Source organism: Uloborus diversus, chromosome 3 (assembly GCF_026930045.1).
Source record: "Uloborus diversus isolate 005 chromosome 3, Udiv.v.3.1, whole genome shotgun sequence".
Taxonomy (NCBI): Eukaryota; Metazoa; Arthropoda; class Arachnida; order Araneae; family Uloboridae; genus Uloborus; species Uloborus diversus.
Genome location: NC_072733.1, coordinates 5,371,929 through 5,396,925, shown reverse-complemented (window position 1 = coordinate 5,396,925; position 24,997 = coordinate 5,371,929). Strand labels below are relative to the sequence as shown.

The 24,997-nt window shown below is 33.0% G+C and overlaps 1 protein-coding gene across 1 annotated transcript in view; it reads left to right on the top strand.

The window, feature by feature from the left end:
* The window catches only part of LOC129219328 (rho GTPase-activating protein 7-like), a 576,074-nt gene that overhangs the window by 34,164 nt on the left and 516,913 nt on the right, over positions 1-24,997 (top strand). The window lies entirely within an intron of this gene.

Sequence of the window (24,997 nt, the reverse complement as noted above, 5' to 3'; positions counted from 1 at the left end):
AGTATTAAGTTGCTGTTTCTCATTTCTGCTTCATTTCTTTTTTTCCGTGTATTCTTACAGTAGAAATCACCCAAGCCGCAAATTCCTTTTAACTGCTGTAAGGAATGAATAATCTTTTTTTCCTCCTTTCTTATTTCCTTAACTTCTCAACCGCGCCCAATTTGAAATCGGAGCATCCAGCTGATTGTTGCTGGATGACTGTTGCTTTGATATTTTCAAACTCAGCTTGGTGTTTTTAACGATTTTTTTTCAAAGAATTTGTCAGCGACTGACAGTCATGCAGATCTTCAGTTGTTAACTCTTGGTTATGTCGATTGAACTTTTTTTAAATAATAATAAATTTAAATATACAGTTACGCCTCCTTCCGCATTGTCACATGTCGCAGTAAGTTATATAAACATATTGTTATAAAAAAATTTATTTTACCACAATGTGTGATGTCGCGTCTTGTTACCCCCTCGCTCATTTTTGTCATTAAATCAATTTCACGAATCCCCCTTCCCCCTCAAAGGATGACATAATTTGTTGACGATCCTTATTGATGTTTAGTGGATAATCTTTAGTCTCGTTAAAATGCTTACTTTTAGTAAAATTAGTTTGTTAGTTGTAATCAAACATCATATTTCTCAAGCGCGTTATTTGTCGGTACGCCATAACGTCCTAAATAATTTATCAAGCTGCACAAGTAAATCACAATTTTAAAGATTTTTTCACCCATATTTGCGAAAATAACCAATTTACATTTTGAAAAATAACACTTAAAAAAGCTGGATTTTTGAATTTGCTCCTTCCAGGTAGTCGAACCGATATCTGTTTGATGCGCATACTATTTTATATCTTACTTAATTTAAATTTAAAACGATTCACTGACTATTTTAACTAATTACTGACCATCTTAACTAATTTTATTAACCCAAATTGTCAATATTTTCGAAACCACTCAGTTCACAAGCCATACCAGATTACTAAAATATAACTACCTCTGATTTAAACAAATACTTATTCTATTCTCCTTTGTTCAAGCGCTAATGTTTCACTCGAGTAGAACAAGCGTTAATAGAGGGTTAAAAAATGTTGAAAGGTTAACAATTTTAGTAAAATTCGTTTTTATATGATCACTATATGGGTAACTTTGATTCGCAATTTCTCTATTTTCAATTCTCTAACTGCCCAAATAATTATTTCCTACAGAAAACACTTTGTATTTTATAAGGTGTATTTTTGTAGGTATTTTTTTGCTCATTTTTGAGATAGGTTTGTGACTTTGTGACTGAAATATTAACTTGTGTCATCGCCAACAACCAAAATATAAAGCAGCCATATTGCACCACTCAAGTCACACCTGTCAACAAAGGAAAATAGTTGCGAAATTTGGTGGGACCTTTTCAATCACATTGGGCAGTAGAGGGTTAACTTCTTCACTCAAATGTTTATTGAGTTATTACATCTATGGGTGTAAAACTGAAGAAAAACTAGAGTATTGCGTAAACATCCGAAATTTAAAAAATAATATACTTAACCAGAAGTTCTGTCTAGGGCTAAACGGGCATACTTTTCCGTTATTAGCATTCAATTTTTTAGCACCAGAATAATATGCATCTAATGTCTCACATACATAATAAGGTTGATATTTCAAATATACATTTTTAAAAGTTAAAACTGATTTCTTAGAACAAAATATGCCACTTTTTTGGTTTGTATCACAGTAAATCCTCGTTGGAAAAATTTGGTAACCTACCACAAAAGAAAAATTTCTGGACTTCAAATTATTTCATCCAGTTAATCTGTCGATACCCCGGTGTAAAAGTCCTCTATAAAAAGCATTACTATAAACAAAGACATTTATTTCGAGTTTCATCAACACACGCAGATCTACATCAAATTCTTCATTGAACCCCTACGTTTCTTTCTCCCAGAGCTCTTTTTCAACCCGTCAACGATGCAATCTGTATTATATACTCTTGAAGTCGCATACTGATCATCAATTACCCTTCATGAATAGTAGATTATAGAATAATTCGGGAGAATCTGTTTTAGTGCTGATACTGTTAATTACATATGTGTTGTCATCTGAAATAAGATTAATAGGCCTTCCTTTGCGTTTATAAATGTTGTAATAAGATATCTGTCTATCAAGACAGTGATGTCCAATTCTTCTTGACAGGGTGAACGAATGAACAAACACTTGATGACTGGTACTTTGAGAATAGCGATTTTTCTTGTGATTAGCCATGCGTGGTTTGTTCTACAAGCATTTTTCATATTTGCTGTAACACGAGCATTAGTTAAAGGTGCATGTAAAGTGTCAACCATTTGGATGCAAAAGCAGTTAGTTATCTTCGTTTGAGCATGCAATCGAATGTTACCATGCTGTTGAAAGTGATCGAGTTTGAAAAAATAGACACTTTAAAAGCTTGTGATGCGAACTATTAAAATTCAATTGTTTTTATTTATGTGCTTTCATTGTGACGCATTGGTGTAATATATGACTTAATTTTTGTCGAAGTGTGTACATATGTAATATGCATTTATGTAGTACCATTAAATGCAAAGAAAGTTAACACACGCCTGACGAAGCATATTTTGTGTTTTATTTTCAATGGAATGCCTTGGATGGAAGTTGCCTTCCTAGAGGAGTTGCCTCGACGGGAGGGCACTGTAATCCTTGCTAGAACAATAAAAGTATCCTTGCTAGGAGAATTGTAACAGACGTTTCGGCAAGTTTAGAGACAGTTGTGGCAATATTGCAATTTTTTTTTTCTTGATGATGCCACATGTCGCTTCTCATTGGAATCTGGTGTATATGCATGCTCGTATTTTATCAATCGGTAAAATTCGGAATTTCATTCGATAAGTAGAGAATTCTTTTCCTATGGAAAGTTTAAATTTGGACCGTCCTAGCTTTTAAGAGAGGCTTTTTGCATATTTAATAGAAGTGAGTTGGAAAAACTGTCAGACAATTCATTGAAAGTTGGACGACGTATCAGAAAGAACCACTTCACTTCCTCAAATCGTCGAGTGCAATGCCGGGATAAGAATCTGCTACTTTCTGTCTCAGAGCCTACTATGTTACCGCTCAGCTACAAACCGAGCTATTAAGCCCCATTATTTAGATAATGTGTAGGATGCAAACAAAAACAAGGAAAGAAATGAAGCTTACAATTCTCGTAAAATAATGTAGAAGGTATATAAAATTGCTATATCAAGATGGTCATAAATAATATAGTTAATGGATAATTTTATGGTATGAAAAGCAACAACGAGGTGTCAAAACTTTATAAATCAAAAGCGATTTAATGTACATTCTGTATCTGGATATGTTTTTCAGTAGGGCTAGGGCTGCATAATCGATTTTTTGCCAGTTTTTTTGAAAAACCTCGTGCTTCACGGGGTTAAATCATGGATGCAGCGAAGGGGGAGTTGTGGGTGAATTCCCAGAACCCTTCGTAGTTTATCACCTATCCTATAACTATGAGCATTGTTATGCCCCCCCCCCCCCTCACACCTCCTCAAAAGGTAAAATTCTGGATGCTCTGGAAATTTATATTGAATTACTGGTACACCGTTGATTTCATATCCAACAAAAGTGATATTCGAAAGGATTCTCGAATTCCTTCTTTCACTTTTCTGCATTTATATTTTTTTTTATTTTTCTTTCAATCCTCGAAAGAACTAGATCACCAATTCCATTCAAAAGTAATAACTTAGCTTTTGTTCGTAATTCGTGACCTAGTCCGAAAGCTCCGATTTTAATATTCCCGCAACGAAATGGCTCTGGAGAAAGTGTTTGTCTCTGCTACTTCCAAAGCCCAGGTGGCTCGTGTCTTCATGTCTACTCTGACCGTTGGCTGCTAGGAATAATACGATACTGCATTAAGTTTCTTACGCCCACGTGAACAAGGTTTCAAGACTATTATGAAATGAATTTAGAAACGCGTGAGATGTTTTAATTTTTATCTCCTGTTCGCAGCTGTGTACGAGGATAATGGAACGTGCTTGCAAAATGTACTTGGAATATTGATTTTGACTTACCTTTTTAATGAATAAGTTCTACTTCAAAATAATTGTGACTGCTATTTTTATATTTAGTTTTGAACTTATTTTCTATGTTCGGTTGGTTGAGTATTTTTTTCAATCGATGTCTACTTTCCTTTTGTAAACAAGATTTTTATTTTCAGTGAGTTACTACCCTATAGCCAGGGCTAAGGCATACACGAATTTTACATATATATGATACATGTCACATATATAAATGAATTTCAAAGATTTTTATTGCTTTTACTTTTTGAAAAATGTTAGTTTTTCTGGAAAGTCAACCCTTTAAAGACTTTTTCTTTTTTAATTTAAGGTGTTTTGAAATTCATTTGGATTTTTATTAGTGCAAGAAAATATTTCTGTTCACATATTTTTTATATTGTTAATAGGTTGTTATACCCCCTCCCCTTACCATTTTGAAGGGAGAAAGTTTATTTCTCCCATCAAAGAATTTATTTGGTTGTAAGTATATTTTCAACAAGTATAGAAAGGTTCTCCGAAATCATTTGGTTGTAAAATAGCTTATAATATACATTTAAAAGTTCATTATTTTAGTTGAAAATAAAGTGGAATCTCGAAAACTCGACCTATTTAGAACCAAAAAGTGACCTAAGATTGAAAATGCCGAGCAATCAGGAGTGCGCGCAACATGTTTTTTCGCACGGAGTTAGTTTGTCCGGCCAAAGTGTGGCCAAGTTTTCTGGAATTGCACGGGTTATTCAGAACTGTACTTGTGAGACTCTACTGTGCTACTTCCACTTCTTTAGACTCGGTTAATATCACATCACCATTGCTTTGTCGAAAAATTAATGCTACTAACTGATTCCAATTATAAATTTCATATCATATTCGATTCTCGAACCGTCGGGAAATTTACACTTCATGTTTCTTATACAAATTTATGCTTCCGTAATCTATATTTATATTAACGTGGTATTTAGCTTTTGTCTACTGTTGCTTTTGCTTACGATTGTTGAATAACTTTTTCGAGGTAAAAAGAAAATTTTACAGAAAGATAATTATAGTTGGGGCAAACCAAGTCTGGCGGCATTGTGAAGGCAACACAGATCCTAATATCAGCATTACGACACTGCCAGGTTAGGTTAGTCCCAGCTGTTATTAACAGAAAAATATTTATATGTGTTTGATATTGTCTTTGTCATTTGTCGCAATTTTTCAGTAAAAAATTTTGAAAAAAAGTAAAAGGTTTCAAACTTTGGTTAACGAAATTTGTTATTGTGTTCTTCTAGTTTCTCCTTTCGATGGATACAAATATCTTTTGAGCGATGGTGCCGCAGTAACTTAGAATACACATACATACTTCTACTGAAATAGCTAGAAATCATTTTTCACGTTTTATTTTCGCATTAATGCTGCCAGGGTGCAAAATCAGCGGTTGTTAGTCTATTTGAATCGACATTAAACCTTTACGTAGCACTTCTTGGTTTCTTTTTGCTATTTACAAATTGGTGCAGTTAAAATTCAGTTGGTAGAAAAGAGATAGGATATATTTACCTAATAGGAGTTCTCAGCCAGTGCCTTTAGACGCCAGAGCTTAATTTCTAACAAAAGTGTAGAAGCTCTATACCCTTCCAGACTTCTTTTCGTGCTCAACTAAACTGAATCATTTCAAATAAATAAAACTTCATATAATATTGAAAAGAATAGCTGGAGTTGAGCTCCCATGCAAATTAAACGCTTATTTAAGCAAAAATAACGTCACCTTTTAGGAGGATACTTTTCGACAGTAGTGGTAACAATCGTTTCATATCCTAACTTGGATTCTCCGACGGACTTGTCATTTTGAGGATCAGGGGATCAATTACTCTGATTCTACAACGCCCGTTGACATCTTTTCAGGAAACCTAGAACCATTTCGCAAGGAATTCCCTTCCACCATGTCCTGATTTTTGTGCCTTTGAAACTTACTCTGACATATTTTAATGAGTTGTGCGTAAACATCGTTTTTTCAGAAGACGTAAATTAATAACGGAATTTAATCGTTAAAGACTAATCGAAACATATTGCTTTGAACTAGCTATAAATTTATCAACGTCGAATCAAAAATTCTGTGGAATGTCTTGAAGTGGAAAATATGAGACAGGAATCGTTACACTTTTTACTTTTTTACGATGCTGAAGCACATCTCTCCCTTTTTCTCAATTTACTGAGAGGTTTGCTGATGACTTGGGATATTTCATAAAGTCAATTGACATTTAATTTCTGGAAGTTAAGTTACAGCTTGTTTGCAAGAATTGATTATCAGCAGTCTGTCAGAAGCCATTCGAAGAACATTACGTTTGTAAAACTGTTAAAGGAAGCTAAAACTGCGGATGTGCTGCAAAGAGTTGCATTTTTCCTTCATTAGGTTGCTTAGTGTTGTTCGCTTTGGTTATTCTAAGGCAGTGGAACTCAACCTACCGCCCGCGGACCACATCAGCCGGCCCACTAAGCTGATTCGTATGGCTCGTTGTTTAAATGTCCTGTTGTTGTAATTACATCAGAAAGCACGATTGCAATGTTGCAACTTGGGATTTTTGAATTCTGAGTTCTCGCACTCTCATCCTGGTGTAATTGAGAGAAAATATTGTGTGCAGTGCATCTTCGACTAGATTCCCTGACAGTAACTGTGCCTGAAAATGTGACTTTATAAATATTTGTAACAAAATGAAACCCTATGTCATTAACTCCCGAGATTAGGGGGGAAATGAGGGGATATGAAGTCAATGGATGACTTCCTTTCCCAATAGGTTTCTGTAGCTGGAAAATCGTGACTTACACCACTCTGTTTAAATGCTTAGGAATTTCCAGAACAATGATATTCAGCTTGCGACCTTCGAAAACGGATTGATAAAGATTTAATGAGAAAAATATTATTAAAAATTTAAACTGAACCAGACTTGCCAACTCTCCTGCTTTCACGTTCAGTTTTCAGATTCCTGTCATCGGAGAAATTTCTCCTACGTTTTAAGAAGTTAAAAAGTTGAACTCTGTGCCTGTCAAGAGTAGTCTTCTTAGTTTTGCTTTCATATCAGTAGTGAATATTTAGAATACCTGATGATTGTTAAAGGCATAAAATGATTATAAAACCAAAAATTAGGACAGTATATTTTTGTAACATGCTAAGGAGATATTCTAGAATATTTAAACAAACAAACGTTAACCCTTTTTTCAATTTTTATTTTTATAAGCTGCTGTTTAATAGCAATTTTTTTTTTATTTACTTGCTTATTGAAAGCATGTATGAATGCTAATTATGTCTATTTCTTGTTGTGTTTAAAGTTACCCCACTTTTATAAATTAAACTGAGGAAAGTTATTTGAAATAATATACTAAATGTTCTTTAAAAATAAAAACAGCATTAAATTAATTCTTAAATTATCCTTAAAATATTAAGAACATAAAAATGAAAATATCATTTATTGTGAATTATTTTTTAAATATTATTTATGCCTAAGAACATGAAAATTTATCAATCTTCTGGTTTCAAGGGACAAAAGTTTCTCCTGCTTTTTTGTTTTATTTCTTCCTTTTTTTTTCATTTTTAATGTTGGCAACTCTGCTGTACGCTAAACGTATGTAAAATACACAGAAAAGTATTTATTTACGTCAAAATCTTATACATATATTGTTTTCCTATTGCCCCAGGATTAGGGGCGTGCACAGAAATTTTAGGGCCCGTCACAAATGACCCCCTTCCATACCCTTTATTTCACGCCTAGTTTTAAAAATATTCGACCCCCTTTGGGTCCGGGCCAACAGGTGTCCCTTCACCCCCCCTCCTGTGCACGCCCCTGCCCGGGATACAATGTGTATGACGTAAGAGGAAACACCTAACTTAAGCATCAAAAATAGCATGGACGATGAAGCTGATAAGTAATGTTTTCAGTAGCATTCAACATTCCAAATAACAATTGATGAAACCTCTTACTTCACGTGTGTATCTCTGCTAGGAAGAAAACTGTACGATCACTAAACTTTGTCAAACGACTTTTGTTACTGTCATCCATCTTCAAACAATGGTGACATCATCACAATATAGTTAGAAAACACTTAACTTTCTGACTGTACTCTCTATGTTGCTCAGTCGTCTTTTAGCAATGATTTAGTTTTAAAAATCAGCAGAGTTGTGGCATTGATTTTTTTTTTTTTTTTTTCATTTATCTAGACTATTTCTACCCGACCCCACTTCCAAAAGAACTTCTTACCAAATGCAACCTTAATGGGTTTTTTTTTTCACCAATTGTTTCATACTGCTCAGAATATGTGCCTAAAAACCAAGCGTTCAAATAAACATTTAAACTGAAACTATTTTTATGATGAATCTTAATTTCTATTGATTTACCTTCCAACCCTTCATTTGTCTTCTGTCATAGTTCATCACAGGGAACATTTTCTGAAGATAATAGGCAGTATTCTTTAACTCTTTCATTACCTTACGCTCAATCAGAGATTTTCAGCTATGGTTCCCTGGAACTTTGACAAGGGTTTCGCAAGTAAACCCTACTTACCAAATCAAAAATGTGAGTAAATTTTTAATCTTTAAAAAGATGGAGTCCTTAGTAGTTTTCTTGTAAAAATAAATATTTTATGGATAAAAAAAATAATTTCCGACTTTGAAATGCTTAGCAATGTAAAACACTCATATCCAAGTCATTAATATATATATATATATATATACAGATATACAGTGAAACCTGTGTAAGTTGAGCACTTGCGGTGCATCACTTTAGTAGTCAACTTTACAGGTTTTACTACATATATATATATATATATATATATATATATAATTAAAATGTTATTAAGATGTTTGTGCTGTGCTAAACTAAAAGTGCAATAATAATTTTGTGTAGGATAAATCTTTGATATCCTATTTGTTCTGCTTTTGGATCAAGAGGATCCTTCAAGAAAACGGTTAACTCATAGGATTTCCCAATCAATTAAAGGTTAAATAGCTCTGCATTTGATGAATTTATGAGCAATGATCCAAAATGGCAAAACTAAAACACTTATAGGTGAAAAAGTATTCTGTTTCGGAACCATCTATAAGCTTCTTTTGAGTCAAATACGTTGTATTTCATGGTGTTTCAAAAAAAAAAAAAAAAAGAAAGAAAAGAAAACCGCTCAAATAAATCTATATAAGCTTTTGTAAAGCAGGTATTACGATATTTCCGAAATAATTTCGAAAAATATGAGATGAAAGTGGCATCAAAGAAGATTGAAGATTTTGTATTACTGGCAAATGTTATATAGACCAGATGGCGACCTGTTAAGAAAGTGCACATCTTGAACATCTCTGCCGTTTCAAACTTCTGGAACCGAACAGAAGAGGCCTTTTTTCATGTAATTTATTTTTCGTGACAGCTTTTCAGAACAAACTTTTTTTTTTTTTGTAGCTGAATAGTACATATATATTGAAATAATATTTGGGGAATTTCTAAATATCTGTTGCTTTTAAATGTATGAAACATATATTATTTGTTAATATATTTCTCATTCTCTTCACCAATTTTCCTTCTTTTATATTTTAAATCCTCGTTTATATAATGGCCAAAATTACTAATCGAAAAACACACTGACGCCACCAACAATGAAACTCGCGATAAAATGCGTGTATATACTGATTTCTGACAATCCCTATCTTAGTACGAAACCATTCGTTATAAACGATTAGCTTGAGGGTATTATTTTATTGTTGGAGCACCTGAAATTCGGTAATTTAATTTTAAAAAGGTCTCACGACTTTTCTTCAAATTTAGTAGCTGTAAAACAGTGATATTTAGTAGTGAAAAAGCGACTAACGCTAATCTGGCTCATAGGTATACAGATATGTATTGGAACACCTCAAATTTGAAACCTAATTTCTCTGATAAAAAGGCAATTAGCTCTCTTCACACCATGAGGGGTTATTTTCCAGTTTATTAATAATTATGGAGAATATAAAAGCTCATATTACACTCCAAATAGGTACATTACTAAAGTTTAAATTACTATCCATTCGAAATCACATCCATAAGTACGACTTTGGGTCAAAATCATAAACATTTGAAAATATTCACTTAGTTCTTGCGTGAATGTTACTATTTAAGTGCTGAAATCAGTTGTGCTGCAAATTATATAGGTAATTTTGAAAATAATTTTGATGATCGATTAAAGTGCTGAAAATTGTTTTCTTTCTCAAACTACCTAGGTAAGGTAATATCTGCTAGGCACTTGTTAAAGTGAAAATACGATCTTTGATGGAACAGCAGTGTATCTGTAATATGCTTATTTTTTTGTTACCTAAAGAATCAAGCGAATACAATCAAACAATCAGCAACTTAATTGATGTAATCAATCATCAGTAATTAAAAACCCATGACGCAAAAAATCGCAAACGGCTATAGATATTATTTTAATAATGGAAATGGATTGGCGAAATATAATAAAATTTTGTTTATTTCTAAGTGCAATCTAAAGATAGGGGACCTACTGCGCATTTCCACGATTCAATTCTGTTTAAATCTTTTGAATTCTTACAAGAAGGCAGTCGTTAGTATGCTCGTTACCTAGGTAAAACTCTGAAAATTCTTGATTCCGCACGTTAATGGAGCAAATAAATAATTATATACATAAGCTTTGTTATTTTTCATATTAATGCTTTCGAGGTTTTGAGGTAACATAAATACTATGTTTGAACCCTTCTAAAAACAGACAACCATTAAATAAAATAAATCAAAAGTATGGTATTATTTAGTGTTTTATTTCATTTGCAGCTAATTGTTTTCCTTGCAGCTAATTGTTTTGTATTTAGTGTTATATTTCATTGCCAGCTAATTGTTTTGTTAATCTCTCTTCTCTGAGTTTTGTCGTTGGGTAATGGTAGCAAGTCAATTACTATTTTGGCATACTCATTTTCAAAACTGTTCCGACGAAAACAAAAATATTTCCCCTAACAAACCTACAGCTATCAGAATAAAAATTTTCGTTGCAGAAGGTTGAAATTTTAAAATTACGTCCTGAGTGATCCTCGTACAGGCTGAACTTCTTCCTTTGTCGTTTTCCAATAGTCAGGTTGAAGAGATCCCATCCCATTCACTAATCTGATATCAAATTAGTCATTTAACTTTGTGGGAGGAGAAGCGATAACGAAATTAATCAGCGTGCGAGAGTCGGACTGATGGAATCCTTATATATTATTTCTGTAGCCTGTTTTTGGTTTCTACGCCAAATTTCCCTCAATTCTTGGTCGATTTCTTTGATTTACGGCTTATTTTATAGCTTATGGTGCTGGCTACTGACGAAAAATAGACCCAAGGTCTGAAAATTGTTTCTTTTAGCCGAAAAACCTGTTTTAAAGAACCAGAATAAGGTTTTCGGTCAAACTTATAACTTTAATTTGCGCTATAACCGACAGAGCTGAGTAGCTTGATTGGCAGAGCGTTGTCTTCGTAACCAGGAGATTACGTGTTCGGGCCCACGTCCGAACAATCTGCAACAAACAAATTAGAGAAATATCGCGCATTACATGAATACTGAATTAAATGAAAAACAACTATGTGGGAATGGATTAAATGAGAAGGAAATGCTCCTTGCCGATATGAAAACATTCAGTGATTTTGTGCTAAATGACTTCGAAATTGCACGTGTTTTTTTTTTTTTTTTTTTTTTTGAAGCTTTGGCTCTGGAAAGAAAATTAAAGCATAATGTAAGCGAAAATATAAGTAACAGGTTTAAGATTTCAGACTAAGATAGAATTGTTTTTTGTTCAGAAAAAAAATAATAAATCGTATATTGAAATATATATTCTTCTAATGATTTTTTGACTCTTTGTACAAATAAATAAAATACTACCTCAATTTGAAGGGTAAAATATATATTTTTTCTTCTTTTTGCTAAAAAACAAATAGCTTATCACATTTTTACTACATTCGAATGCATAGTTCAATTTATTTTGTATTTTAACCGTGCTGTTAAATGATGAACACGTGCTGCCATCTAAGTTATAACGGTTTAAGCAGCCTGCGATAACAAATTGTAAAAATTTTCAAAAATAAAAACATTTTTCTTCAATATCTTATCTTATATATTAATCCCCTCTCATTTTAAAACTTATCAGGCTGGCCAATGACGAAAAAAAGACTTACGGTCGAAAATTCAAGTTTTCGAAATCGCCTCTTGCTGTTTCAAAACCTTGATGCTGCCTGTAGTTCTTATGCATTTTTTAAAGCAAAGTTCTAATGCAGTTTTCCATTTTTTACGTCGCTTTCGGCAAAAAAAAAAAAAAAAAAAAAAAAATAGCCTGTGTGTGTGTTCATATTTTAATAAAGCTTAACAGCACTGGACTTAGTTGTTCGGTTTAATTGATAAGTTTTTTTCGGTAGAGCGTTCGGCTATAAACTATCTGAACTTCGGGCAAGCTTGGGCTGTCTGACATCCTTATATATTATTTCTGTAGCCTGTTTTTGGTTTCTACGCCAAATTTCCCTCAATTCTTGGTCGATTTCTTTGATTTACGGCTTATTTTATAGCTTATGGTGCTGGCTACTGACGAAAAATAGACCCAAGGTCTGAAAATTGTTTCTTTTAGCCGAAAAACCTGTTTTAAAGAACCAGAATAAGGTTTTCGGTCAAACTTATAACTTTAATTTGCGCTATAACCGACAGAGCTGAGTAGCTTGATTGGCAGAGCGTTGTCTTCGTAACCAGGAGATTACGTGTTCGGGCCCACGTCCGAACAATCTGCAACAAACAAATTAGAGAAATATCGCGCATTACATGAACACTGAATTAAATGAAAAACAACTATGTGGGAATGGATTAAATGAGAAGGAAATGCTCCTTGCCGATATGAAAACATTCAGTGATTTTGTGCTAAATGACTTCGAAATTGCACGTGTTTTTTTTTTTTTTTTTTTTTTGAAGCTTTGGCTCTGGAAAGAAAATTAAAGCATAATGTAAGCGAAAATATAAGTAACAGGTTTAAGATTTCAGACTAAAATAGAATTGTTTTTTGTTCAGAAAAAAAATAATAAATCGTATATTGAAATATATATTCTTCTAATGATTTTTTGACTCTTTGTACAAATAAATAAAATACTACCTCAATTTGAAGGGTAAAATATATATTTTTTCTTCTTTTTGCTAAAAAACAAATAGCTTATCACATTTTTACTACATTCGAATGCATAGTTCAATTTATTTTGTATTTTAACCGTGCTGTTAAATGATGAACACGTGCTGCCATCTAAGTTATAACGGTTTAAGCAGCCTGCGATAACAAATTGTAAAAATTTTCAAAAATAAAAACATTTTTCTTCAATATCTTATCTTATATATTAATCCCCTCTCATTTTAAAACTTATCAGGCTGGCCAATGACGAAAAAAAGACTTACGGTCGAAAATTCAAGTTTTCGAAATCGCCTCTTGCTGTTTCAAAACCTTGATGCTGCCTGTAGTTCTTATGCATTTTTTAAAGCAAAGTTCTAATGCAGTTTTCCATTTTTTACGTCGCTTTCGGCAAAAAAAAAAAAAAAAAAAATAGCCTGTGTGTGTGTTCATATTTTAATAAAGCTTAACAGCACTGGACTTAGTTGTTCGGTTTAATTGATAAGTTTTTTTCGGTAGAGCGTTCGGCTATAAACTATCTGAACTTCGGGCAAGCTTGGGCTGTCTGACATAATATCAAATTTATATTAGTATTACGCATTACATGTGCTCATAACATACACACCTAATAAAATAAATGCAGTAGGAATGCTACTTGGTGTTTCGACTCCTTTATGCAGGCTACAGTTATCATTCGGATAAGTTGATTGTTAATCGAACTGTGTTCTTTGACTACATCCAGACCACTCAACATAATGTAAGCATCCTTATATATTATTTCTGTAGCCTGTTTTTGGTTTCTACGCCAGATTTTCTTCAATTCTTGATCGATTTCTTTCATTTACACCTTATTTTAAAGCTTATGGTGCTGGCTACTGACGAAAAATAGACCCACGGTCTAAAAATTGTTTTTTTCAGCGGAAAAACGTGTTTTAAAGAACCAGAATGAGGTTTTCGGTTAAACTTATAACTTTAACTTGCACCATAACCGACAGAGCTGAATAGCTTGATTGGCAGAGCGTTCTCCTCGAAACCAGGAGAATGCGTGTTCGGGGCCACGTCCGGACAATCTGCATCAAAAAATTAGAGAAATATCGCGCATTACATGAACACTTAATTAAGTGAATAACAAATATGAGGAAATAGAATATATGAGAAGGAAACGCTCCTTTCTGTTATGAAAACTTAATGTGACTTTGCTAAATTACTTCTGAAATGCACGTTTTTTTTTTTTTTTTTTTTTTTAAGCTTTGGCTCTGGTAAGAAAATCAAAGCATAATGTAAGCGAAAATATAAGGAACAGGCTTAAGATTTCAGACTACAGTATATAATTGTTTTTTGTTCAGAAAAAAATAATAAATCTTATATTGAAATATATATTCTTCTAATGAGTTTTTGACTCTTTGAACAAATAAAAAAATTACTACCTCAATTTGAAGGGTAAAATATATATTTTTTCTTCTTTTTGCAAAAAAAAACCAAATAGCTTATCACATTTTTACCACATTCGAAAAGCTACGCTTAAAAAAGAGCATAGTTCAATTTATTTTGTATTTTAACCGTGCTGTTAAATGATGAGCACGTGCTGCCATCTAAGTTCTAACGGTTCAAGCAGCCTGCTGTAACAAATTGTAAAAATTTTCAAAAATAAAAACATTTTTCTTCAATATCTTATCTTATATATTATTCCCCTCTGATTTTAAAACTTATCAGACTTGCTAATGACGAAAAATAGACTTACGGTCGAAAAATCAAATTTTCGAAAACGCCCATTGCTGTTTCAAAACCTTGATGCAGCCTGTAGTTCTTATGCATTTTTTAAAGCAAAGTTCTAATGCAGTTTTTCATTTTTTTACGTTGCTTTCGCAAAAAAAAAAAAAAAAAAAAAAAGCCTGTGTGTGTGTTCATATTTTAATAAAGCTTAAAAGCACTGGACTTAGTTGTTCGGTTAAATTGATAAGTTTTTTTCCGTAGAGCGTTCGGCTATAAACTATCTGAACTTCGGGCAAGTTTGGGCTGTACGACATAATATCAAATTTATATTAGTATTACGCATTACATGTACTAATAACATACAGACGTAATAAAATAAATGCAGTGGGAATGCAACTTGGTGTTTCGACTCCTTTATGCAGGCTACAGTTATCATTCGGATAAGTTGACTGCTAATCGAAGGGTGTTCTTATTTTTTTTTTAAAGCTTTGACTTCATCCAGACCACTAAGCATAATGTAAGAACAAAAAATTATTAAATTTACCTCAAGGGAATCCTTTTTGTGCAGGAAAACATTCTCATTGTAAGCTGAAATGTAGATTTTTCTAATAATAGTGTTCAACCTTTTGTACAAATGAAAAAAAAAAAAAAAAATACGCCGGCCAAATTGAAACTACGAGTTTCTCCCAGTAAACCTTACTTTTTTATTCGCGCGAATGCGATATAAAACATTAAAATTATTATCAACGTCATTAGTAAGAAATCATTTTCTACTCCTCTGCTTTCGGCTGAAAAAAAAAAAAAGCATTTTGTCTACGTTCGAAAAATTACTTAAAAAACAGGCTCAGTTCAACTGGTTTCGGTTTTGAATTTTAAGTGTTCGATTAAAAGAAAAACAAGTGCGGGCATTTAAGCCGTATAGGTTTAAGAAGCCTGCTATGGGAAATTGTTAAAATTTTAAAAATAAAAACACTTATTTTTTTCAATCGATTTTACTACTTCTCTAGAATGTTTGTTTCAATTGCTACGTGAGATATTCGTCATTCTTTAATCAAATTCCATGTTATACGAATAATTTTGAGTCGTATCATGCTGCCTAATGACAAAACATAGACGCATAATCTGATTACTTTCTTTCGGCAAAAAGCTTTTTTGCTGTTTTTTACTACGCATTCCTTCAATGAATAGCATTCGAAAAGGAAGGCGCAATTGCTAGGTTTGTTGGAGTGTCGTTCTGTTAATCAGAATGGCGCCAATTCGAATCCGTGCCAATAAATATCTCTTTAATGTTTCTTTTTTTCCCGTCAGATGCTCACATGGGCAGGACTGTATTTGCCACAACCTGTTTTTTCACATGCACAATTACTGCTTTTTCAAAAGTTCCTACTCAGCCACACTTTTAATGATATTTATGTTTGCATTGAAATTACGTACAACCAAAAGGTGAGCGATGATCAAACTATCACAACGTTATCTTTAACGAGGTTTTGTTACCGATGTCTTCAAATTACATGCCTTTTCTTGTGCGCTTACTTTTTCCGTGTACTTTTTTTCGGTTCTTTTTCATAAAGTTCTTCCTTTGAAATTTTTAAAGAACGAAATGCCTTATGAAACGATTTGAAGAACAGTGCGGAGTTCCGCACGGGTCAACTAGTACATTCATATTATATTTAGACAACAGAGTAAAAAACATCCAAACATTTAACATGTGCTTCATTTTAAGTGACACTATAGAATTAGTCAAGTAAAAAAAAAAAAAAAAATTGAATTTTGACATCTTGAATTCAAATTATGTTTTTCGCAATCACGAGTGTGTGTGGGTGGGGGGGGGATATGTGTGTTTGTGTGTATGGGGTATGTGTGTGTAGGCATGTGTGTTTGTGTCTGTGTGCAGGCATGAAAGTGTGGGTAGTTTTGTGTGTGTGTATATGTGTAAGTGTCTGTATGTATGTGTGTTTGTGTGTGTGTAGTTGTGTATGTATGCACGTGTGTGTAGGACATGGACGCAACCTGGAGACGGCTTTCGCTATAGGAGCAGCATCGTGAGGAGCCGGTCGACGGTGATGGTGCGGAGGGTGGCGGTGGGAAAATAAAATGATAGCACGCCAAAAACAGTCAAATGAAAGCAATAAGCAATCGTGATTGCTCAAAAAAAAAAACAAGGATTGTACTGAAAATCAGAGCAGACGATTTTATTTTGATATGAAATGCCTTAAGCGAGCAATTATTTTTTATTTTACTTATACAGTAAAACCTGTGAAGTTGACCACCCTTGTAAGTTGACCACCTAAGTTGACCGCTTTTTTCAGGCACGGAATTAGCCCTTATCATATAAATCAACCTTTGTAAGTTGACCACCTGTTTAAGTTGACCACTAAAGTGGTGCACCGCAAGTGATCTTCTTACACAGGTTTCACTGTACTGTTATATTTTTATTAATAATTATTAGTGTAATGTTTGTAACGTAACAACGTGTGTGCAACAGTCGCTCTTAATGACACAATGTTCAGCTATTTAACAGAAGTTGAATTCAGTGTAAGTTAGTTCGTTTTTGGACTCTTACATACTTTAAACAGTGGTGCTATAAAAACCTAGTTCTGTTTCCTTAAAGTGTAGGTCTCTTTGATTCATTCAAATTCATTCAGCATTGGAGCTACTTGGTTTTAACAAGATGGAAATGCTTTTTACGTACCACCGTGACACATAACTCTGACCTTGCTCATTATTGTATCGCACCACCATCCAGCGGATTATTTTGAACATTAGTCTCATAATGTTCTTTTTGCTCTTATTAATAGATAGAACGGCCTTCAATGTTCAGCGTTCAGTAGACGACGGTAATATCTTCGGAAACTTCAAAGCTCTGAACATCTAAGCTTATTTCTTTGATTACCATACGTCTCCCTTTTTTGTCTCGATTGTAATTCTAGTTTTATGTTTCTAATAAAAGCGTGTGGGAATGTCCCATTGTATAAGTTGCACGCTTTTAGTCCATTATTTCTCGAGGCCTTTCTTAGCAAAAACGAAGCTGTCACATTGCTTTTCTTGTGAATAATTTAGCTCTTGTTGAATTCAAACTTTGAATGAAATACGAAAATAAAACTTTTGTTTCCAAAATGGTTTAACCTTTCATGCGTTTGTTGTTCTGTCGATTAGGTGGCCTTTGGAGGAAGGGTAGGGGTTAAGTAGCAGGGCCCAATTTCTAGCAAAAGAAGTGCAAGATAAATAAGGATCCTCAGAACTTACTGTTACACTTAACTACCCAGAATTTCGTCTAAAATATTAAAATTTACATGAAGTTGAAAAGAAATGCCGGAGCTCAGCTCCCGTGAGCTCCCATGCAGATTTAAGTCATGATTGAAAGAACAATTTCTTTAGTGAAAAAAAAGGAAAAATAACTTAATCGAATTCAAGTTTTGAGACTAAATGACAATGGTGAATCTAGGGAGGAGTGGGGAAGTAAGCCGGGGCCATTTTCCCGGGCAGCAATGTCTCCGGGTGGCAAATTGGCCCGATGTCTGTGGTTTTTTTTTTTTTCAAAGAAACTACATAAAAGTTTGTAGGAAGATGGTTAAGGGCGGCAGTTCCAGTTACCGCCTCTATAGTTTATCACTATGACAAGAAGTGATAAGCAATGGAGGCGGTGCATCCCGAGAAATATATTTATTAATGCTATTCGCTAATCATAATCTATCATAATGTCTGTGGTTTTATTTATTTATTAATGCACTTACATATTTATTTTATAAAGAAGTATGCTTCAACTTCAGCAGATTGCCAAAGTATCCGAAAGTTTTTTTTTTTCATCTAAAAATGTGTTAAAATGAATGTAGTTTGGATAATATAACTGAACTGAGTTTAACTGTCCAAATTTGTCTCACTTCTCGATAACGACCTTGCGTTCTACTTCTATGAATTCTTTTTTTAGGTGGAAACGGTTGATTGTCTTCAATTCTGGAATCGTTGTGAATAATTATGCGTCATTTTTGCTTCAAGGACAAAGCAAAGCATCGATTAAGACTAGGATCATAGTTTTTTCTGCACCTGTGGTTTTTAAGCGAATTTGCATCAACGAGTAATAAGACAGGAGTGAAGAAAAATCTTTTATTAACTGGTGATTTTTTTATTGAAACATTCAATCACTTTCGTTACGTTGAATTGCATCAGCCTTCTTGATTTCAAAATTTTTGGTGGTTTCGGTTGACTCGTTAAAAATGTATTTTGTGTTTTCAAACAGGTGGGATAACGAAAGGAATGCACGTGTTTTATTTTTTTGTGCTGAAAACCTTTTTTACGAGTCAATTGTTTTAATTTGTACTCCTTTGTTCTTTGAAATAAGCAAGCCATACGTGCTACAAGTTAACAGTCTTGAACGGGCTTTACTGTCAATTTGTGTGATTTTTTTTTTGAGCAATCACGATTGCTTATTGTTCTCATTTGACTGTTTTTGGTGTCCGTGCCTTTTTCAACTTGGACCAGAAGCCTATGCAGCACCACCGCCCACCGTCCACTGCTGGCGGCGCGGCGCGGCTGTTCGGGTTTTGAGCTACCGCTTCTCCTGGTCGGAGGCGTCCATGTCCTACACACAAGCACGTTCACACACATACACACACACGACTTCACACACATACCCTCACACACGCCTACCTGCATACACACAGGTCTACGCGCACACACAACTATGTACACGTAACCGTCCAGGAGGAGAGGCAGGCTTGGGGAGAGGGGACAGGAGCCGTTTCTAGAAACAATAACTCCAATGAGTAGGGTCCCTCAGTTCGTGATTGCGAAAAACATAATTTGAATGCAAAATTTCAGAATTCAAATTAATCATCTTTTTTTTTTTTTTTTGTGATAGGATGTGATGTGAGTCGATGAGTGAGTATTGCTCAAACTTTTAAGTACGTTTACTTATTTGTTTTTAAAACGGTTGAAAAGCATGACATTATGCCCCCCTTTCTAGGCCGCAGTAGTGGGAAAAGGAGAGTTCTGCCGCAGGAGGGGGCTCTAGGGCTCATAGCCCCCTCCCACTCCCCCTCCGACCTTGGGGATGACCTTGGGCTGCCCCTCCACCCCCTGCCGACCCCCCTCCACCTCCTCCCGACCTTGGGGTTGACCTTGGGTTGCGCCTGAATCTTGAAGAAGATGACGAGGATATTTTTGGCGCGCTTTTTTTCCCGCATTTTTGAACCTTGTCATTTTTACCGTGAAAGGTTACAGGGGGTATTTTTAGCGCGCTTTTTTTTCCCGCGCTTTTGTACTTCGTTTTAGGGAAAGGCAACACTTTGTAGAAGGTAAGTTTTTGGATGGCAACGTCAAAGTTTTTAGTTTTCGGTTGGCAACAATTGTTGCTATGTTTTTACTTTTCGATTTTTACTTTTAAGAACGTTCGTGGCGCCATCTATCGGAACTTTGAATATTTTTTCCGGACTTAGAATATTTCCGCGAATTTAATTATTTTTATTTTACAGAGTGTTGGGAATCGAACACCCAAACTTTGAGTTAGCAAAAACGTATGCTAACCACTATGCTATATTTTCCATTACACTTTCAGTCTTAATGTGAATCTGTACCATGACAACGAATATTACAATTAAATTAATTTTAAAACCATCAGTTAATTCACTCTTTAGTACTAATCATGGCATGTCATTAACTGAATTTCAGATCATAATTGAAACTATCATCATTATTATTATTTTTCATAATAACAAAGTTTTCACTTAAGTAAAGATTTATTTAAATACAACCCATTCGAGATTTTAGATTTATTTCAATGCTTTGTGGACTTGAAATATATTTTAAACTTTGATTTTCTTTTTCATGCATTTCAAACTTTATCATTTTTATTTTTTCTAACTTGTTCATACATTTTGAACTTTAACGTTTTTTCCTGTCATTTAGCACTTTGATTATTTTTTTTCACTATTTTAGCGTTTTTCAATTATTTTCAGTCTTTAACTATTTTCTTAGCCTTTTAGTCTTTAACTAATTTCAAGCATTTCAGACTTAAATTATTTTTTCGTGATTTCGATTTTTTTTTTTTTTTTAGTATATTTTAGAGTTTGATCATTTTCTCGCTTGTTTTTACTTTTTCGTTTTTTTTCCGATATTTTTAAACTTAGAAATTTTTCGCAATTAGTGACAGGAATCGAAACCTCAAATTTTTCGAAACGTTATCATGTCTTCAATTTTTGCAATCATGTCAAACTTGCAATCAATTTACTCGTAGTAGTAATTAACACTTATCATTAACAAATTTTCACGGATTTTAAAAAATCAACTTAATTAATTTTTTCCAGTAAGCAAATTGCGCACTCAAGTTACATTCCAACACTGCATATACGCTTCAAGAGTTTCATTGAATTTATCACATTCCATTTAATTAACTCTAATAATTACTTTTTCATTAATACTTAACTTAATCATTTTATCATACATTTATTCCAGTTACAAAATTATGCTTAAAAGTTATTTATTTTTCTTAGCACAAGAGATATTAACATGTTCCTACTAAAATGCTTTTCACTCTAGTTTGAGTTTACTAAAATAGCAACTCATTTACGATTTAGATTCATTTAATCGTCTTTGATTCTTTTTCGTTATTATTATTTTACATTATCACATACGTTATTATTTTTATACATTTATCCATTTAATTTTCCAAAATCTACAATCAATTTACTCTTCGTATTAATTAACACTTATCACTATCAAATATTTTCATGAATTTTAAAAATTATCTTCTTAAATAATTTTTTACTGTAACCAAATTTCCCACTCAAGTTATATTTTATCACTACATATGCTTTTCATGAGTTTCATTTAATTTATCGCATTTCATTTAATTAACTCTAATAATTATTTTTTATCATCGATATTTAAGTTAATCATATTTTGATTTCTTTATTTTATTTTTATTTTTTTTTTTTTTTCATGCAAACACTCTTGATGGAATAAAATAAAATTTTCAACTTTCATGAATTAAATCCCCTCTGACTATTTTATTTTACTTTACCATACTTTACTATATTACTTACTACGTTTTACTATTTATCATTCATTACAGCTTTTCCAAAATATTACTTTACAACCAACTAATTTCATTAACAGAATTTTCATTACAATTTATAAATTTCACTTTTATTTAATTATTTTTACCTACGGTAAAATAAAACACATCACATAAAAAAGTTAAACATCAATGAAGAACCCGAGAAATGTTAAAATTATAAGTCGAGTATCAAAACTTCATGTCAGCAAATTTTAAAAATAGACTTACCGAAAAATAATTTCTACTGAAATTCATTTCAAAACTTGGAATCAATTTACTCTTAGCATTAATAAACACTTATCATTAAGAAATTTTCATGGATTTTAAAAATCAACTTATTTAATTTTTTCCAGTAAGCAAATTTCGCACTCAAGTTACATTTTATCACTACATATGCTTTTCAAGAGTTTTATTGAATTTATCACATTTTATTTAATTATTTTTTGATTAGTATTAAACTTAGTCATTTTATCGCTTAGTATTTAACTTAATCATTTTCTTGCTTGTTTTTACTTTATCGTTTTTTTTCCCGTTATTTTTAAACTTAGAAATTTTTCACAATTAGTAACAGGAATCGAACCCACAAATTTTTCGAAACATTATCAGGTCTACAATTTTCATCCAACTAATTTATTTTAAAAACTTGCAATCAATTTACTCTTAGTAGTAATTAACACTTATCATTAATAAATTTTCACGATTTTAAAAAAATCAACTTATTTAATTTTTTTCCAGTAAGCAAATTTCGCACTCAAGTTACATTTCATCACTTTATATGCTTTTCAAGAGTTTCATTTAATTTATCACATTTTATTTAATCAACTCTATTAATTATTTTTTGATTAGTATTTAACTTAGTCATTTTATCGCATAGTGTTTTACTTTATTATTATTATTTTTTTTTCATACAAGCACTCTTGTTAGAATAAAACAAAATTTTCAACATTCATGAATTAGAATCACTTTGACTATTTCAAATTGACATGATCAATTACACGTGATTGAGCATGTCATGCGCGAGATGCGAAACCGTCATCGGCATTCGGTGTGATGTGAAAACCTGCTACCATCTTAAAGTTACTCGTAGTAGGTCAGGATGAAGTTGGAAGTCAAAGTGTTGGCATTTTCTAAAAATCTGAATACTGTGGAAAACAACTCAATTCTGCTCAAAAGTTCGAATTTAAGAAAAATAAAAACTATTACACACTTAGTAACATATCTATCGATGTATATTATTTCATGACAAATCACAAATAGGTGAGGATCACTCATGTGACCAACTAAGTTAAGAAAGAGCATCCTTATCTCATATGAGAATTTATAAGTCTTTAATATTTCTCTTTAATGTAAGTGTATTCATACGTACGAGTTTGTGTATGTGAATATAACATTGTTTTCAAACCATTGACATGTTTAAGCTTTACGGTTCTAATTTTGACATTAGCATTAGTCAAGTCCTTCGCATGTATTAAACTATAGAAATATCACAAAAATTATATTTTCATTCAGTCTTAATTACAAAACCATACAATAACATGAAGACAACACCGATAGTATAAAGATTACTTACAATAAAGTGCATATAAAAAATATATGTAAGAGTGATTTCAAAGTATAATCCATCAACCATATTCAACATCTCAATAAAAACACAAGTCTCTTTTATGATAAACACAATTTATTCACACACACAGTAAAAGACAATTAAAAAAACTTACATCTTTAAGTAAAACTCTTCAAAACTTTCAAGCGTATGCATCAAATAAATCAGACACATGACATTTTAAACATGGACTATCAACATTCAAAGTAACGAAGTCACGAGTCAAGTTTTCCCAATTAGCATTAAAAAGAGCCTGTTCGAAAAAAGTGTCGAGACCCCTTGTTAATGATTCAGCACGCTCATGTAAAAAATGAATTTTTTACAATCCACACATTCTTTTTTAGAAAGGTAGTTTATGTTGCATATGAGCTCATCAAATAGTTTACGTAGAGAATCAGCCAGTTTACTAACTTCTTGTGATGTATATGTGCTGATTTTATCACATCGACAATACAGGGATATTTTTTCTCAATTTCCGGAAGGATGTACTCTTTTAGAGTATAAGTCATAAGTTTGTCTTTGACACTACGTTACAAGGGGACGCGTAGCACAATTTGTCAATCTGGCTTTCCAAAAGTTTGTGATATTCTATGACGTCAGTAGCAGGAGATTTATTTACACTTCTCATTGGTTAAAGTGAATATTCATTGGTTTATAGTGGATGTTTGGAGAATCATTTTCAGAGTGATTCTGAGCTTTGAAAGACGTCGTGAAATTTCATTCTATGTACTTAGGATTTTTCTTCACCCGCTAGTGTTAAAACCTAGTTTGATTTATTTTTTAAGTTCACAGGAAGTTGTTTTAGTATTGTGACTCTTAATCCTATGAGAGTTAAGAATGAGTAACGCTGGTGAAAATCATTCTGAAACTTTGAAGCCTGAAGATGAACAGATGGGATGCAACGAACATGAAAATGAACACTGAGGCTTCTCCACAGCCTGATGATACGATACACTTGGGTGATTGTATTTTCACTTTAGGTGAATACTTTTCGGAAACGTACACGCGTGCATATTAGAAGATATACGTGTGGGAAAGATGGTATTCTTCGACCAACTAAGGATGGTGTTTCCTTAGAACCAGATGTGTGGAGATCACTAATTTCAAGCCTACGTAAAAATATAAATCAAAAATTAATCGAAGACCGTGATTTCGCTTTTGTTATAAAAAAGGAGAGTCGAGTGCGAATGGTAACATCTGTGTTAGTGTGCAAAGATTGTTCAAACTGAAACGAGAAGTGTTCCAGTTGATACCTGATAGAGTTCTACTTTTGGAAAGCCAGATTGACAAATTGTGCTACGCGTCCCCTTGTATCTCACGTAGTGTCAAAGACAAACTTATGACTTATACTCTAAAAGAGTACATCCTTCCGGAAATTGAGAAAAAATATCCCTGTGATTGTCGATGTGATAAAATCAGCACATATACATCACAAGAAGTTGGTAAACTGGCTGATTCTCTACGTAAGTGACTATTTGATGAGCTCATATGCAACATAAACTA